Consider the following 18,571-nt stretch of genomic DNA (forward strand, 5'->3'; position numbering starts at 1 on the left):
AGCAGCAGCAGCAACAACAACAATATCAACAAGAGCAAGATCAATAGTGACAACAGCAGCAGCAACAACAAGAACGACATCAATAGTGACAACAGCAGCAGCAACAACAAGAACGACATCAATAGTGACAACAGCAGCAGCAACAACAAGAACGACATCAATAGTGACAACAGCAGCAGCAACAACAACAACATCAATATTAACAAGAGCAGCAGCAGCAACAACAACAACAGCGGCAAGGACAACATCAATAGTAACAACAACAGCAGCAACAACAACATAAACAAGAACGACATCAATAGCAGCAGCAACAACAACAACAGGAGCAGCAGCAGCAACAGCAGCGGCAAGAACGCCGACCACAATGGGACCCCTTGAGTGGCTGAGAAGTCACGAGGCGTCTCCCCTCTTCGTCACGCGCGCAGGTTGTGAGCGCGTCGGGGGGGGGGGCTAGAGGGGACCCCCACCACCCCGAACCCCGTAATGACCCCGAGAGACAAAGGCGGTCGGGGGACCCTTAATGGAGGCGCCAGCGACGCCACCTGCTGCCCCCACGGACCCCGAGGGGCGGGGTCGAGTGGGTGTGGGGGGGGGTTATCTGATTGTAGGGAGCGGTGGCGCAGTGGTTAGCGTCACCGCTCGCTTACTAACTTGGGCTGAACGATTTGGGGCGAATATCTAATTGCGATTTTTCTGACAGATACTGAGATTTGATTTGATTTGCGATTAAATTTTTTAAAAGTCAGGCTTTCATTTCAATATTCACTGTGTAATAGATTTAAAACATGTGATGGAGCATTACCACGTGATACCATCACAATATGAACTGCTCTTTATATTCTAATGCAAGAATGAGAACTTAAACTATATTAATAGCTTCCAACATGTATTTATTCAAATGTTTTAATTGAGATAGAACAATCAAACATAGAACAATTGTTAAGTTGAATAAATAAAGTTATAATAATATAGGATGAAACAATTCCACCAAGAAGGTAATAGGACTTTTCAAATCGCAAAAAAATCGCAGCCTTTGCGAGTTGCTAATCGCATTGTTTTGCGATTCGGATTTGAAATCGATTAATCGTTCAGCCCTACGACAAACCCGGCGGACGCGACTTCCATTCACCGCTCGCCGCCGGCCGCCAACGCAATGGCGATTGTCTGAGCCGGTGTTGGGGTGTGGGTGGGTGTGGTGAGTGTGTTGTGTGGGGTGTGTGTGTGGTGTGTGTGTGTGGTGTGTGTGGTGTGGGTGGGGTGTGTGGTGTGTGTGTGGTGTGTGTGTGTGGTGTGTGTGTGTGGTGTGTGTGTGTGGTGTGTGTGTGGTGTGGGTGGGGTGTGTGGTGTGTGTGTGGGTGTGTGTGTGTGGTGTGTGTGTGTGGTGAGTGTGTGTGGTGAGTGTGTGTGGTGTGTGTGGATGAGTGTGTGTGGTGTGTGCGTGTGGTGTGTGTGTGGTGTGTGTGTGTGGTGTGTGTGTATGTGGTGTGTGTGTGTGGTGTGTTGTGTGTGGTGTGTGTGTATGTGGTGTGTGTGTGTGGTGTGTGTGTGTGGTGTGTGTGGTGTGGGTGGGGTGTGTGGTGTGTGTGTGGTGTGTGTGTGTGGTGTGTGTGTGTGGTGTGTGTGTGTGGTGAGTGTGTGTGGTGAGTGTGTGGGTGTGTGGTGAGTGTGTGTGGTGTGTGCGTGTGGTGTGTGTGTGTGGTGGTGTGTGTGGTGGTGTGTGTGTGGTGTGTGTGTGTGGTGAGTGTGTGTGGTGTGTGTGTGGTGTGTGTGTGTGGATGAGTGTGTGTGGTGAGTGTGTGTGGTGAGTGTGTGTGGTGTGTGTGTGTGGTGAGTGTGTGGTGTGTGTGGTGTGTGTGTGGTGTGTGTGGTGAGTGTGTGCGTGTGGTGTGTGTGTGATGTGGGGTGTGTGGTGTGTGTGTGGTGTGTGCGTGTGATGTGTGTGTGGTGTGTGTGGTGTGTGTGGATGAGTGTGTGGTGTGTGTGGTGTGTGTGTGTGGTGTGTGTGTGTGGTGTGTGTGTGTGTGGTGTGTGTGTGCGTGTGGTGTGTATGTGATGAGTGTGTGTGATGAGTGTGTGTGTGTGGTATGTGTGTGGTGTGTGTGTGGTTTCCCACCCCCCTAGGTTGGCTCAGCCCGTGAGTGAGTGTACCCGCCGGTGCGGTGGCAAACGCGGCACTAAGGGGAGCCAAAGGCGGCCGGCCGGGCGTGATTCCGGCCAGAACACCGCCCCTCGTGTGCCCCTGCTCACAGCGCTCGCCGCTGCAGTCTGTTGAGGTGACACGAGTTGGTGGGGATGTGGGATCTTTGTCTGTGTGATGACGGGGAGAACGGCGGCGCTGTGGATCTCAGCGCGCTGAGCTCCCAAACCCGGCGACCCCAGTTGGATTCCCGGACCGCGGGCGACGTCGTCGTGAAATATCTCCACCGTTACCTGGAATTTCTGAACGGGTCCCAGGTTCGGACCCATCCTTAGCCGAGCCCCGCGTGCGATATGAAGCACCGGGGGGGAGACAAAGGCGCGCGGGGGCGTGGTGCTCACGTGTTGATCACGTGCGTGTGCGTTGTACACATCCCGTCCGCGCCACTGTCCTCTCCAATCTCAGCAGCGTTGGTTCAACGCGAGCGAAACCTCTGGACCGGTTGCGACATGCAATGTCGCGTTAGCAGCAGGGTCAGGGAAGTCTCCCCCACCTCTCTCTCTGTTCGGGACCCCCTCCCCCCCTCACCTGAGTTGGAGTCCCCGGTCGGAGTTTTTTTTTTGGAGAGGAGTGGGGGCTGAGGGGGTGAGGGGGGTGGGGGCTGAGGGGGGTGGGGGGGTACGGTCACGTGACCCAGTCATCTGTGAAAGTCGCGGCGGCGGAAAATAGCGGCGCCTCGTGTCGCCTCGAGACGGACGGCGCGGGCACGGCGCGTGGCGTGCGGGAGGGGGGGGAGAGCGGGGGGGAGTGGGGGGAGAGTGGGAGGGGAGAGTGGGGAGAGAGCGGGGGGGGGAGAGTGGGGGGAGAGTGGGGAGAGTAGGGGGAGAGTGGTGAGAGAGTGGGGGGAGTGGGGGGAAAGTGGGGAGTGTAGGGGGGGGGAGAGTGGGGGGAGAGTGGGGAGAGTGGGGAGAGAGTGGGGAGAGAGTGGGGGGAGTGGGGGGAAAGTGGGGAGTGTAGGGGGGGGGGAGAGTGGGGGGAGAGCGGGGAGAGTGTGGGGGGAGAGCGGGGGGAGTGTGGGGGGAGAGTGGGGGGAGTGGGGAGAGCGGGGGGAGAGAGTGGGGAGAGAGCGGGGAGAGAGCGGGGGGAAAGGGGGGAGAGTAGGGGAGAGTAGGGGAGAGTAGGGGGAGAGTGGTGGGAGAGTGGGGGGAGAGTGGGGGGGAAAGCGGGGGGAGAGTGGGGAGAGAGCGGGGGGAGAGTGGGGAGAGAGCGGGGGGAGAGTGGGGAGAGTAGGGGGAGAGTGGGGGGAGAGTGGGGGAGAGTGGGGAGAGTGGGGAGAGTAGGGGAGAATGGGGAGAGTGGGGAGAGTAGGGGGAGAGTGGGGAGAGAGCGGGGGAGAGAGCGGGGGGAGAGTGGGGAGAGTAGGGGGAGAGTGGTGGGAGAGTGGGGGGAGAGTGGGGAGAGTAGGGGAGAGTGGGGAGAGTGGGGAGAGTAGGGGGAGAGTGGGGGGAGAGTGGGGGGGAAAGCGGGGGGAGAGTGGGGAGAGTGGGGAGAGTAGGGGGAGAGCGGGGAGAGAGCGGGGGGAGAGCGGGGGGAGAGTGGGGAGAGTAGGGGAGAGTGGGGAGAGTGGGGAGAGTAGGGGGAGAGTGGGGGGAGAGTGGGGGGAGAGTGGGGAGAGTAGGGGAGAGTGGGGAGAGTGGGGAGAGTAGGGGAGAGTGGGGAGAGTAGGGGGAGAGTGGTGGGAGAGTGGGGGGAGAGTGGGGAGAGTAGGGGAGAGTGGGGAGAGTGGGGAGAGTGGGGGGAGAGTGGGGGGAAAGCGGGGGGAGAGCGGGGAGAGAGCGTGCGGGGAGAGTGGGGGAGAGTGTGTGTAAAAGAGAGAGAGTGTGTGTGCCGTGCCGGCCTTCACAGGTGCTGCTGCTGCTACTCGCTAGCAGCACTTGCCCCAAAAGTCTGTTAAGGCTACGCGGGAGAGAGAGAGCTGTCTTTGTTGTATATGACAGAGAGAATGAGCGACGAGAGAGAGAGAGAGAGAAAGATGTTGGATGGGGAGGTTAATGTGCGTGCGGTGTGTGGGTGCACTGGGGAGATAAAGGCGGCCGGCGTGGAGCTGCCCATCCATCCACTCCATCTCCCACGCTACGCAGACGGCGAGTGCCGAGTTCGATTCCCGCTCACGGCCAACCAACACCGATGACGATTACACTGGTCAACACAAAAAAAATTCTGGCCTGGACTTTTGCAGCTGTTTTAGACTAATTTCAGGGTGCTGATTCCAAATCTGATCTCAGATTTGCTATATAACATCTCATTTTTATGCTATCAGCATACCCCATTTTCATTGATTTTACCCGAAATTAACTCTGTCACTTATGATTGCAAGTTGTTGCGAGTCAGTGACTGCTTTAGTGTTAAAATATGGTGTTGTATTTTTAGGATAGTGAGTTTATAATATCATTTTATGTAGATATTCACATTTATTTAATATTTTTCTTCTACAGTTTTTTTTGAAAATGCAATATTTGATATCTCAAAAACCTGATGTGATAGACAAACACTGATGCCAGATTTGGAATCAGCACCCCAAAATTACATTAAAACCGTTGGAATAGCTTATGCCAGTAAAAGTGTGTTGACCAGTGTTATCTTAACCGGTGCTGGGTCCTCCCTAGGTCGACTCGGCCTCAAATAAGTACCTGGTGCGGTGTGTAAATACCGGGCGTGGTGCTGGCCATTCACCCTTTCGTGCGCCGTGCCGGCCTTCATAGGTGCTCGCGAACAGCACTTGCCCCAACAGCCTGTTAAAGGCTACACGGGGGTCTTTGTGTGTGTGTATGTGCGTGTATGTGTGTGTATGTGTGTGTGCGTGTGAATGTGTGTGTGTATGTGTGTATGTGTGTGCATGCGTGTGTATGCGTGTGTATGTGTGTGTGTGTATGTGTGCATGTGTGTGTAAGTGTGTGTATGTGTGTGTATGTGTGTGTGCATGTGTGTGTATGTGTGTGTGTATGTATGTATGTGTGTGTTGTGTGTATGTGTGTGTGTGCGTGTATGTGTGTGTATGTGTGTGTATGTATGTGTGTGTATGTGTATGCGTGTGTATGTGTGTGCTGCACGCGCGCGTGTCTGTGTGGGTGACGGAGTGAGCGTATGTGTGCGTGCGAGGATGTATGTGTGTTCTCGTGGGAGAGATTGAGTGAGTGCGTGCCTGTGCGCGCGCGCGCGCGCGTGTGTTGCGCGTGCGTGTCTGTGGGGAGCGGTGGCGCAACGGTTAGCGCAGTGCGCTATGAACAACCGGCCACCCGAGTTCGATTCCCGCTCACGGCTAATGACAGTGGCGATTATCTGAACCGGTCCTGGGGCTCTTCTAGTCGACTCAGCCTCAAATGAGTACCCGGTACAATGTGTAAATAATAAATATGTTCACGAGGGAGACAAAGGCGGCCGGGCGTGGTGCTGGCCACTCACACCCTTTGTGCCGTGCCGGCCTTGATAGGTTGTCGTCAGCAGCACTTGCTCCAACAGTCTGTTGAGGCTATTCGGGGGATCTTTGTCTTTGCATTTTTGTGTTACGCGGGAGCGGTGGCACAGTGGTTAGCGCACTGCGCTACGAAACCGGCCACTCGAGTTTGATTCCCGCTCATAGCTGACATTGGTGACGGATAACTGAACCGGTCCCTGTGCCTCTCCTAGGTCGACTCAACCTAAATTAATTGGTCTGTGAATGTGTGAAAATATCAGCAGTGGGGAGACAAAGGCGGTCGGCGTTTTGCTGGGCACCCAGCCCCTCGTGTGCCGTTCTGGCATTCATAGGTGCTACTCTCACCCTTGATGCCGTGCCGGCCCTTATAGGTGCTCGTTAGCAGCACTTGCCCCAGCAGTCTTTTAAGGCTACAAGGGGATCTTTGTATTTATATATATACAGGTATGTGAGAGTGTGTGTGGAGGGGAGTAGAGTGAGATGAGAGGGGAGAGGTAGGTGAGTGCGTGGAGGGGAGTAGAGTGAGATGAGAGGGGAGAGGTAGGAGAGTGCGTGGAGGGGAGTAGAGTGAGATGAGAGGGGAGAGGCTGGAGAGTGCGTGGAGGGGAGTAGAGTGAGATGAGAGGGGAGAGGTAGGTGAGTGCGTGGAGGGGAGTAGAGTGAGATGAGAGGGGAGAGGTAGGAGAGTGCGTGGAGGGGAGTGGAGTGAGATGAGAGGGGAGAGGTAGGAGAGTGCGTGGAGGGGAGTGGAGTGAGATGAGAGGGGAGAGGTAGGAGAGTGCGTGGAGGGGAGTGGAGTGAGATGAGAGGGGAGAGGTAGGAGAGTGCGTGGAGGGGAGTGGAGTGAGATGAGAGGGGAGAGGTAGGAGAGTGCGTGGAGGGGAGTGGAGTGAGATGAGAGGGGAGAGGTAGGAGAGTGCGTGGAGGGGAGTGGAGTGAGATGAGAGGGGAGAGGTAGGAGAGTGCGTGGAGGGGAGTGGAGTGAGATGAGAGGGGAGAGGCAGGAGAGTGTGTGGAGCCAAGCTGCCCAGCCCAGTCAGCCAAACTTTGTTGTATACTGTATATAATATACTGTAGTATGTTGAGACCCCCCCCCACCCTGCTGCCCCCCCCCCTGCCGCACCCCCAAGCAGCAGGGGGCCACGCAGCGCCGCCTCCACCACCACCAACCACCACCACCATGACCTGAGGTTTCATTTCTTTATTCGGATTCTTTTTTTACACGAAGCGGATCGTGCAGAGTCCGCGACCAAGAGTGCTTAGATTAGCAGCAGCTGTGGAATGAGGGGGGGAGGGGGGAAGCGAGGTGGGGGAGAGGGAGCCGACCCCCCCCCCGCCGCCGCCGTGTTCTCTCCTGTGTCTCCACCTGAGTCCCATTCAGCGAATCTCCCCGCCTGTCTCCGCGCTTCTCCTGTGTGTCCCCTCCGCAACATGTTCAATGTGTCTTGCACAACTACGTGTGTCTCCCCGTGTCTCCCCGTGTACCCCCGTGTCTCCCCGTGTCTCCCAAGTGTATCTCCGTGTCTCCCCGTGTCTCCCCGTGTATCCCCGTGTCTCCTTGTGTTTCCAAGTGTCTCCCAAGTGTCTCCCCGTGTACCCCCGTGTCTCCCCGTGTCTCCACTTGTCTCCCCGGTATCTCCAAGTGTCTCCAAGTGTCTCCCCGTATCTCCCTGTGTCTCCCCGGTGTCTCCAAATGTCTCCGCGTGTCTCCCCGTGTCTCCCCGTGCCTCTCTATGTGTACATGTCCCCACGTGTACCTATGTCCTCAGGTGTCTCCAATCCATGTCCCCCTTCTGCGACTCTCGTCCCCCGTGTCTCCTACCTGTGCCTCACGTGTATCGTGACCCCCTGTCTCTCTCCTCGTGTCTCTCTCCTCGTGTCTCTCTCCTCGTGTCTCTCTCCCCGTGTCTCTATCCTCGTGTATCTCCCCGTGTCCCTCCTAGTGTCTCTCTCCTCGTGTCTCTCTCCCCGTGTCTCTCTCTCCGTGTCTCTCTCTCCGTGTCTCTGCTCGTGTCTCTCCCCGTGTCTCTCTCCTCGTGTCTCTCTCCGTGTCTCTCTCCACGTGTCTCTCCTTGTGTCTCCACATGCTTCCCAATATCTCCCCCGTGTCTCCCTCTCTCCTCTCCCCATTCTCTGTCCCGCCATCTCCCGACATCTGCCTCGATGCGTCCGTCTCTCTCCGCGTCTATTTACATCCCCACCCCGTGTCGTCTCCTCGTCTCTGCTACTGCCATGAGGTAAAAGCTCGCAAGGAACGATTTAGCAAAAACAACAACAACAACCAACATCAACAACATCAACAACAACGTTTACAACTTGAACAACAACAACACGATAGATACATCGATACCGAATTCACGGACGACCTGATCCCTATCAGAACCAGGTCAATCCGCAGACCCAGAGTGGGGTATGTGTGTGGGGGGGGGGGGGGTCCCGGTGAGAGGGGTCTCACATAAAAGGGGGGTCCCAGGTTAATAGGGGGTCCCAGTTCGTGGGGTTACCCAGGCAGAGGGATTGTCAAGTCTTGTATCGGGGGTTCCCACCCAGATACAGGGTGCCCTGCGTTTCAGGGTCTTGGATTACGGGGGGGGGGGGGGTGGGCGGGGGGGTCTCGAGTCGTGGGTCTTTGGGGGTTCCAGATAGAGGGGGTCCTAGCAAACATGGGGTCAGCAGTGGCAAAGTGCTGCACTTGAATGAATCGGCCGGAATAATAAAAACTCACCGCGACCCTAAACCACAACACCTCCTCCCCCCTTTGCTCCTAGTGCTGTAGGGACGTTCAATGTGACGTCATCCCCCAGTCAAGTTAAAACGGGGGGGGGGGGGGGTGTAGGGGGCGGGGGAATCGTGGGGAACCCCCTCCCCTCTAACCCCCTCGACCTCTAACCCCCTCGACCTCTAACCCCCTCGGCCCTCACCACGTGTGAACCCGGTCTCTGCTCCTGTTCACTCACGGATTCGGTCGTGCACACACTGCACTTGCCCGATGATTGGTAAACACGGTCATCTCAAGTGACGCTTAGAATGCTGATTCACATGAACTCGAGGGGTTGTTGTTTTTTATATCAACACACACACACACCCGTACAAAGACAAAGATCCCCCACATAGCCTTCGCAGACTGTTCGGGCAAGTGCTGTTAGAGAGCAACTATAAAGGGTGGAATTGCACATGCACGAGGGGGTGGGTGGCCAACATCACGCCCAGTTACCTTTGTCTCCCCAGTGGCAATGTTTACACATTGCACCAGGTACTCATTTGAGGCCGAGTCGACCTAGGGGAGGCCCAGGACCGGTTCAGCTAACCACTGCGCCACTGCTTTTCTCTAAGGGGCACATACGTACACACACACAAACATACACACAAGACCCCTCCACTTAAAATTTGAATTCATGCTCTCTGTTGCGCACATATACGCGTGCGGTCTCTACTGCAATTCAAAGCCACGCGCCTTCACCAATCATCAGGCGAGTGCGACGTGCATTCCGAACCGTGCACGTGACCAGAGGAGACGGTGACCACGCCCACACCGGCGCACGCGTTCACCCAATCGCCTAACGACTGGCCTTGTTCTCTCGCGCTGATTGGATCGCGGGAGCCCCGCCCCATGTTAAGCCACGCCCTCAAGGTATCCCCCCCGCCCCGCCCCCCTCAGTCTATAACCCCCCCCCCCCGCCGCCCCCTACCCAGAGGTCGCAACCAGGTACCCGATACCCGTACCCTACCCGATACCCAGCTACCCGTACCCGGCCGGGTACGGCTACCCGTTTGCGACCCTGGTGCGGCCGGGTACGGGTACGGGTAGGCCGTGAGTCACTGGTGAGTCACCGTTTGTCACTCATTTCCCAACGTCTTGTCTCTTCTCACAATTCAAGTTCCTAGAATCAACCCACCCGCGCCTGCAACGTGGCTTCATCCCAGAGGTCGCAATCAGGTACCCGATACCCAGGTACGGGTAGGGTACGGGTACGGCCGGGTACGGGTACCCGTTTGCGACCCTGGTGCGGCCAGGTACGGGTACGGGTAAGGAATCAAAACCCGTTTGCGACCTCTGCCCCTACCCCACCCTCTTGGCGTGCAGCATCTCCAGCAGGAGGTTGTTGCAGGGCACCTCTCCGTGCAGGTGCTTGCAGTAGAGGTATTCCTCGGCTTGTGCGCTCAGGGCTCTCATCTCGGGCAGTCTAAGCAGCAGCTGTCCGAATCGGTCTCCGGCTTGCTGTTGCCCTTGCTGCTGCTGCTGCTGAAGATGGGGGTGATGGTGGTGGGGATGGTGATGGGCGTGGTGATGGGGGTGGTGGTGGTGGTGGTGCGAGCCTGCGCAGCGCAAGGTGTACTCGAGCAGAGCCGAGTTCACCTGCTCCTGCACCTGCTCCACCAGCCGAGGGTTCTCCAGGGGCTTCACGTCTAAGGAGGAGAAGAGAAGAGGAGGTGGGGGGGGGGGGGGGGACAGTTGGGGGAGAGGTGGGAAATGAAGGGAGATCATAAGGGGGAGGTTGGAGCAGCAGGAAGGGGAGAGCGTCAAGATGAGGTGGGAGGAGGGAGGGAAGAGGAGCAGGGGGGTCAGGCCAGAAGGGGAACGGGGAAAACAGGAGGGAGAAGAGGTGCACAGTTCAGGTGAGTTCAACAGGGCTGCGGGCAGGCGTGCACAGGTGAGTGTGCAGGTGAACGCTGAACAGACACGTGTGCGTGTAGGTGAGTGTACAGGTGAGTGTGTAGGTGAGTGTACAGGTGAGTGTGTAGGTGAGTGTACAGGTGAGTGTGTAGGTGAGTGTACAGGTGAGTGTACAGGTGAACGCTGAACAGACACGTGTGCGTGTAAGTGAGTGTACAGGTGAGTGTACAGGTGAGTGTGTAGGTGAGTGTGTAGGTGAGTGTACAGGTGAGTGTACAGGTGAACGCTGAACAGATACGTGTGCGTGTAGGTGAGTGTACATGTGAGTGTGTAGGTGAGTGTGTAGGTAAGTGTGTAGGTGAGTGTACATGTGAGTGTGTAGGTGAGTGTACAGGTGAGTGTGTAGGTGAGTGTACAGGTGAGTGTACAGGTGAACGCTGAACAGATACGTGTGCGCGTAGGTGAGTGTGTAGGTGAGTGTGTAGGTGAATGTGTAGCTGAGTGTACAGGTGAGTGTGTAGGTGAGTGTACAGGTGAGTGTACAGGTGAACGCTGAACAGATACGTGTGTGTGTAGGTGAGTGTGTAGGTGAGTGTGTAGGTGAATGTGTAGGTGAGTGTGTAGGTGAGTGTGTAGGTCAGCAGCCACGAGCCAGATTTGCTCCCTGACCCCGTCAAGTGACACATCCGGTGGGGGTGGCTATTTAGGGGGGGGAGGGGTGGAGCAGGGGGGGGTGACAAAATTAGGGGGGAGATATGCAGGTGATAGTTCGATTCCCGCTCACGGTTAACACCACTGACGATTATCTGAACCGGTCCTGGACCTCCCCTAGGTCGACTCAGCCTCAACTCAGTGCTCTACCTGGTGCGGTGTGCAAGCTTCGCCACTGGGGAGACAAAGGCGGTCGGGCGTGGTGTTGGCCACCCGCCCCCCTCGTGTGCCGTGCCGGCCTTCATAGGTGCTCGCTAACAGCACTTGCCCCAACAGTCTGTTACAGCCTATACAGGGGATCTTTGTCTTTGGTACGGACCACCCCACCCCTTTGTGTGCCGTGCCGGCCTTCATAGGTGGTGCTGCTGCTACTCGCGAACAGCACTTGCCCCAACAGTCGGATGCTTGGAGTCGGGGTGGTGGAGGTGGAATGGAGTTTGTAGGGTAGAGTTGAGATGGTGGAGCAGGCGGGAAGAGGTTGGTGGGATGGGGGTGGAGTTGGGGGGAGTTGTGATGGATTCGGGGTGGAGGTGGAGTAGTGGAGCCGTTGTGAGCGAGTCGAGGGGTGGAGGTGGAGTGGTGGATCCGTTGTGAGCGAGTCGAGGGGTGGAGGTGGAGTGGTGGAGCTGTTGTGAGCGAGTCGAGGGGTGTAGGTGGAGTGGTGGAGCTGTTGTGAGCGAGTCGAGTGGTGGAGGTGGAGTGGTGGAGCTGTTGGGGGCGAGTCGAGGGGTGGAGGTGGAGTGGTGGAGGTGGAGTGGTGGAGCTGTTGGGAGCGAGTCGAGGGGTGGAGGTGGAGTGGTGGAGCTGTTAGGAGCGAGTGATGGAGTGGTGGAGTGGTGGAGCTGTTGTGAGCGAGTGGTGGAGGTGGAGTGGTGGAGGTGGAGTGAGAGATCACGGGGGAGTTGGATCAATGTCTCGACACGAGTCCTCGCCGCGCTTCATGTATTATGCAGCCGAGGTCGGCGGAGACGAAAAATCCATCGGGGGGTGTGGGGGGCGAGGGGTGGGGATGGGGGGGAGGGGTGGAGGGAGGGGGGCGGGGGGGGTGGAGGGGGGGGTGCACCCCCCGGCCCCCCCCCCTGATATTCCGCGACTCCCCATGACTTCCTCCGCCTCTCCCACTCAACTCTCCGTTGACCATCGCTCCTTCCTATCCACTCACCTCGAGTGTATCGAGGTGAGTGGATAGGTGAATAGGTGAGTGGGGAGTGCTTAGCGCGCTGCGTCGCGTACGACGCCGATTATCTAAAACGGTCGTGGGCCTCCCCTAGATTGACTCGGCCTCAATTGAGTAGCTGGTGCGATGTCTAACTATCGCCACTGGGGGGACAAAGGCGGCCGGGCGTGGTGCTGGCCACCTACCCCCTCGTGTGCCGTGCCGACATTAATAGGTGCTCGCTAACAGCACTTGTCCCAACAGTCTGGTAAAGGCTATACGGGGGATCTTTGTCTTTGTGGCTAAATTTAGCCGGCCTTAATAGGTGCTCGCTGACAGAACTTGCCCCAACAGTCTGTTAAAGGCTATAGGGGGGATCTTTGTCTTTGTATACACGAGTGGCTACTTGTGTATAGAGGTGAGTGTACAGGTAAGTGTCTATATGTTCATACGGCACAAGTGAGTGTGTGTCCATAATGATCAGCACATTGTAAAAGACACGCCAATATACAAGCGACAAAGATCCCCCGTGTAGCCTTCACAGACCTGGGTGGGGCAAGTGCTGTTAGCGAACACCTCGTAAGGTCGGCACGGCTGCCAACACCACGCCCGGCCGCCTTTGTCTCCCCGGCGGCGACGTTTACACACCGCACCGGGTTACTGATTTTACGGCTGAGTCGACTTAGGGGTAGGCCCGGCACCGGTTAAAATATTCGTCACTTTTTCGATTTAAAGCTTTCGTGACTGCAGGGATTCATCTTCTTGGTTCTTTCGGTAAAGTCACGTAGAAGGAAAATAATAAAATAATAAAAATAAAACATCATAAAATAATTCTCACGACGTTTCGGCTACAACGCAAGCAGCCGTCCTCAGGTGAAGAAACGTCGTGATAATTATTTTATTACGTTTTATTTTTATTCTTTTATTATTTTCCTTCTACGTGACTTTACCGAAAGAACCAAGAAGATATTCGTCACTTATTGAAATCGTGATCAGCAATGGACCTATGGTTCCATTCCCGTTCCATTCCTGACGCTAACCACTGCGCCACCGCTCCCTGCACAGTTACCCCCCCCACCACCACCACTCCCTCCTCTCCCTCCCACTCGTCCCAATGGTGAATAAATCGTGCCGCGTTATGGAATTGCCTCCTTTGAACGCCAGCGGTCGCGTCTTCATTACGAGTTCATTTGATTTCAATCACATTGTCTCCCCCCCACTCCCCCCTCCCCACTTTGTATTGTGCCTCCCCCCGCCCCTCCCTCTCTCTCTCTCACGCCTCTTTGTGTTGGGCCAAGCGCTGTTAGCGAGCGCCTATTAAGGCCGCGCGCACACACACACAAAGGTAAAGACCCCCTCCCTCATCCTCCACCTCCTATAGCCTTAACATCCACTTCGGGCAAGTGCTGTTAGTAGCGAGCAGCGAGCACCTACGAAGGCCGGCACGGCTCACACGAGGGGTGCGTGGCCAGCGACCACGCCCGGCCGCCTTTGTCTCCCCAGTGGTGATGTTTTACACATCGCACCAGGTATTCATTTTTTTGTTTAGGCCGAGCCGACCTAGGGGGAGATCCGTGAGCGGTTCAAGATAATCAGTGACGGTGTTGGTGGCCCTGGTAGCCTCCGTCGACTGCTGGGTCAAGTGCCGCTTTCGTAGCGCAGCGCGCGGACCCCACTGCACTACCGTGCCCCTCCGGCCGCAAAGGCGCACGCGCACGTGACGCGCGCACGTGGCGCGCGCACGTGGCGCGCGCACGTGGCGCGCGCACGAGGCGCGCGCACGAGGCGCGCGCACGAGGCACGCGCACGAGGCACGCGCACGTGGCACACACGCAAAGATAAAGACCCCCCCCCCACCCGGCATAGCCTTTGCATACCGTTGGGGCAAGTGACGTAAGAGCTCGCCTGCTAAGGTTGCGTTGGGAGGCGTGGTACGGACACCACCTACGCCCGGCCGCCTTTGTCTCTCCCCAGAGACTTCGAGCAAAGTCGAACCCAATGCCGAGCTAGCCACACTATGAGTGGAACCCATCAAAGCTCTCTAACCCTGTTAGAACATCACGAGCATTCACATCATTCGCTCGACCGTGCGTATCAATGATCGTGTATGTACCTGTGTGCGTGTGTGTGTGTGTATACATGCTGGCTAGCAGAGCGGTAGTGTAGCAGTTAGCACGAACCCGGCGACCCGAGTTCCCCTAGATCGACTCAGCCTTAACGGGGGTGTAGTAAACATCTTACTTGATACAGCAATCGTGCTGTGACGGTTCCACCTGAAGACGGAGGCTTGTGTTGCCTCCGAAACGTCGTGATTTTTATTTTATTTTTAATTAACTTTTATTAATTAAAATGTTTTAACCTACGTGACTTTACGGAAAAAACCTAAGAATATGAATCCTTGCAGTCACGAAAGCTTCAAATCTAGAGACAAAGGTGGCCGGGCGTGATGCTGGCCACCCAACCCCTCGTGTGCCGTGCCGGCCTTTAATAGGTGCTGCCACTCGCTAGCAGCACTTGCCCCAACACGCTGTGGGGAGGGGGGGGGGCTCTTTATCCTGTATATTTGAATGATCGCGTGCACTGCGCTAGGAACCCGGCGACCCGAGTCCGCGGCTAACGGCAGTGGCGATTGTCTGAAGCGCTTCTTGGCTCTGATGCTTGCTAGGAGCACTTTACCCCAGAGTATCCACTCGGCTATCCGGGGGATCTTTGTACATCTGCGTGTCAGTGTGTGTGTGAGAGTGTCTGTGTGTGTGTGAATGTGTCTGTGTGTGTGAATGTGTCTCTGTGTGTGTAAGTGTGTCTGTGTGTGAGTGTGTCTGTGTGTGAGTGTGTCTGTGTGTGTGAGTGTGTCTGTGTGTGTGTGAATGTGTCTGTGTGTGTGTGAATGTGTCTCTGTGTGTGTTAGTGTGTCTGTGTGTGAGTGTGTCTGTGTGTGAGTGTGTCTGTGTGTGTGAGTGTGTCTGTGTGTGTGTGAATGTGTCTGTGTCAGTGAATGTGTCTCTGTGTGTGTAAGTGTGTCTGTGTGTGTGAGTGTGTCTGTGTGTGTGAGAGTGTGTCTGTGTGTCTGTGTCTGAGAGAGTGTCTGTGTGTGTGTGAGAGTGTCTGTGTGTGTGTGAGTGCGTTTGTGTTTGTGTGAGTGTGTGTGAGAGTGTGTCTGTGTGTGTGTGAGAGTGCCTGTGTGTGAGAGAGAGTGCCTGTGTGTGTGAGTGTGTCTGTGTGTCTGTGTGTCAATGGTCCCCCTCTTTAAGAAGGGGGACCGCACAGACTGTAACAACTACAGGGGCATCTCACTCCTCAGTGTGCCGGGAAAGGTCCTGTCAAGGATTATTCAACATCGCCTTGCTAGGCACGCTGAGGAGAGGCTTGCGGAGCCCCAATGCGGCTTCAGGAAAGGGCGGTCCTGCACAAATTCCATATTTTCTGTCAGTCTGCTACAGCAGAGGTGTAGGGAACTCCAACAAGACCTACATCTCTGCTTTATTGACCTGGTCAAGGCCTATGATACCATCAGTAGGCCTGGGCTCTGGGTTGTTCTTCGTGCGGAGTCCCTGACCCTCTGCTCACGATAATTAAGGACCTTCATGACGGTGAGCGGGCCCGGGTAAAACTACGTGGCTGGGAGTCAGAGCCTTTCCCTGTACAACTTGGGGTGCGACAGGGATGTCCTCTGGCTCCCACATTAGTTAACATCTGTTTTGACCATGTAGATCGTGATGCCTTCAATAGCTGTACCGGAGAAATTTCCATTTGGTACAGATATAATGGGAGGCTGATCGATGCCCGGGTGCAATCAAGGGATGGCTCCCTATTGGTCAAACACGTTATGTATGCCGATGATTTGGTAATAGCTGCTCATTCAGAGGAGGAGTTGGAGACGCTGCTGCTGAGACTGGTGCGTGCCACTAAGAGGTGGGGCCTTACCATCAGCCCCACCAAAACTAAGCACCTGCTTGGGTATTTTGTACCATCGGACACTCCAACCCCACAACTCCCAATCGGTGATGGGGCAGTAGTGGAGAGAGTGGAGAGTTTCCCATACCTGGGCAGTGTGCTTATGACCGGCTCCAGTTTAACAGAAGAGGTCTCACTCCGAATCAGTCGAGCGGCAATATCTTTTCATCGGTTGCGTAACGCTGTGTGGAAGCTACCTGGTCTGTCGCTCCGCACGAAGCTTCAGGTCTTCTCGGCCACAGTCATTCGCTCCCTTCTCTACGTTTGCGAAACGTGGACCCCCCTAATGGAGCATCTTCGCTGGTTGGAAACATTTAGGCTGGCCTGCCTACGATCCATCCTGGGTTTAACCAGGCTGGATTGTGTGAGGAGCTCACAAATCCTTGAAAGATCTGGGCAAAGTCCCATCGGTGAACTCCTCAGGAAGGCAAAGCTGCGTTGGCTGGGTCATGTAGCCCGCATGCCCAGCCACCGCATGCCTAAACAGCTTTTGTTCTACCGGATCGAGGGGGCTAAACGGGCGCGGCACGGGCTAGAGAAGAGATGGAGTGATGTGGTACAGGAGGACGTGGAGCTGAGTGGACTTGCCGATGACTGGTACCAGCGGTGTCAAGATCGACCTCTGTGGAGGAGGCTCGTGAAGGACGCTACTGGGCAGTTGGAGGCAGTCGCCCTCCAGCAACAACGGAGGGCGGAGGAGCGACGCTCACAACAACGAGCGGAGCGCCGGGTGGCTAAAGCACAGCAAGTGGTACAGTAGGGGGCACAGGTGGTGCATCAGCCAGTCATCTCGGTCATCTCAGTCAGTTGACCCGTGGCACCTGCTGGGTCTGCCCCGTGACCTCCTGCCAGCGGGCGTTCGACACTTCACGTGATAGCCTCAAGGTGCACATGGCCTGGCACAAGCGTCGTGGTGACGTCACCGCCACTTAGTGGCGAATGGCGGTTGTTGTTCTGTGTCAATGTGCGTGAGAAAGTGTCTGTGTTTGTTTGTGTCTGTGTGCAATTGCAGTTGGGAGCGGTGGCGCAGCGGTTAGCGCGCCGTGCTACGAACCCAACGACCCGAATTCCATTTTCGCTCACGACCACCAATATCTGTGACGATTATCTGAACCGGTCCTGCACCTCCTCTAGATCGACTCCGCCTTAAGTGAGCACCTGGTGCGATGTCTAAATATCGCCACTGGGGAGACAAAGGCGGCCGGGCGTGGTGCTAGCCACCCATCCCCTCGTGTGCTAGTCGCGAACAGCTCTTGGTCTAACAATCTGTGAAGGTTATACGGGTGATCTGTCTCTTTATATGTCTGTGCTTTCGCTTCTATCCTTGTGGGTGGGTGAGTGAATGAGGTGAGTGTGGGTGAGTGAGTGTGGGGTGAGTGAGTGAGCGAGGTGAGTGTGGGTGAGTGAGCGAGCGAGGTGAGTGTGGGTGAGTGAATGAGGTGAGTGTGGGTAAGTGAGTGAGGCGAGTGTGGGTGAGTGAGCGAGGTGAGTGTGGGTGAGTGAGTGAGCGAGGTGAGTGTGGGTGAGTGAGCGAGCGAGGTGAGTGTGGGTGAGTGAATGAGGTGAGTGTGGGTGAGTGAATGAGGTGAGTGTGGGTGAGTGAGCGAGGTGAGTGTGGGTGAGTGAGTGAGCGAGGTGAGTGTGGGTGAGTGAGTGAGTGAGGTGAGTGTGGGTGGGTGAGTGAATGAGGTGAGTGTGGGTGAGTGAATGAGGTGAGTGAGTGAGTGAGTGAGGTGAGTGTGGGTGAGTGAGTGAGCGAGGTGAGTGTGGGTGAGTGAGTGAGTGAGGTGAGTGTGGGTGGGTGAGTGAATGAGGTGAGTGTGGGTGAGGTGAGTGTGGGTGAGTGAATGAGGTGAGGGTGGGTGAGTGAGTGAGCGAGGTGAGTGTGGGTGAGGTGAGTGTGGGTGAGTGAATGAGGTGAGTGAGTGAGTGAGGTGAGTGTGGGTGAGTGAGCGAGGTGAGTGTGGGTGAGTGAATGAGGTGAGTGAATGAGTGAGGTGAGTGTGGGTGAGTGAGTGAGCGAGGTGAGTGTGGGTGAGTGAGTGAGTGAGGTGAGTGTGGGTGGGTGAGTGAATGAGGTGAGTGTGGGTGAGGTGAGTGTGGGTGAGTGAGTGAACGAGGTGAGTGTGGGTGAGTGAGTGAGCGAGGTGAGTGTGGGGTGAGTGAGTGAGCGAGGTGAGTGTGGGTGAGTGAGTGAGTGAGGTGAGTGTGGGTGGGTGAGTGAATGAGGTGAGTGTGGGTGAGGTGAGTGTGGGTGAGTGAGTGAGCGAGGTGAGTGAGTGAGGTGAGTGTGGGTGAGTGAGTGAGGCGAGTGTCGGTGAGTGAGTGAGTGAGGTGAGTGTGGGTGAGTGAGGTGAGTGTGGGTGAGTGAGCGAGGTGAGTGTGGGTGAGTGAGCGAGGTGAGTGTGGGTGAGTGAGTGAGGTGAGTGTGGGTGAGTGAGTGAGGTGAGTGTGGGTGAGTGAGTGAGCGAGGTGAGTGTGGGTGAGTGAGTGAGCGAGGTGAGTGTGGGTGAGTGAGTGAGG

Source organism: Lampetra planeri, chromosome 49 (assembly GCF_965212315.1).
Source record: "Lampetra planeri chromosome 49, kcLamPlan1.2.h2, whole genome shotgun sequence".
NCBI classification, from domain to species: domain Eukaryota; kingdom Metazoa; phylum Chordata; class Hyperoartia; order Petromyzontiformes; family Petromyzontidae; genus Lampetra; species Lampetra planeri.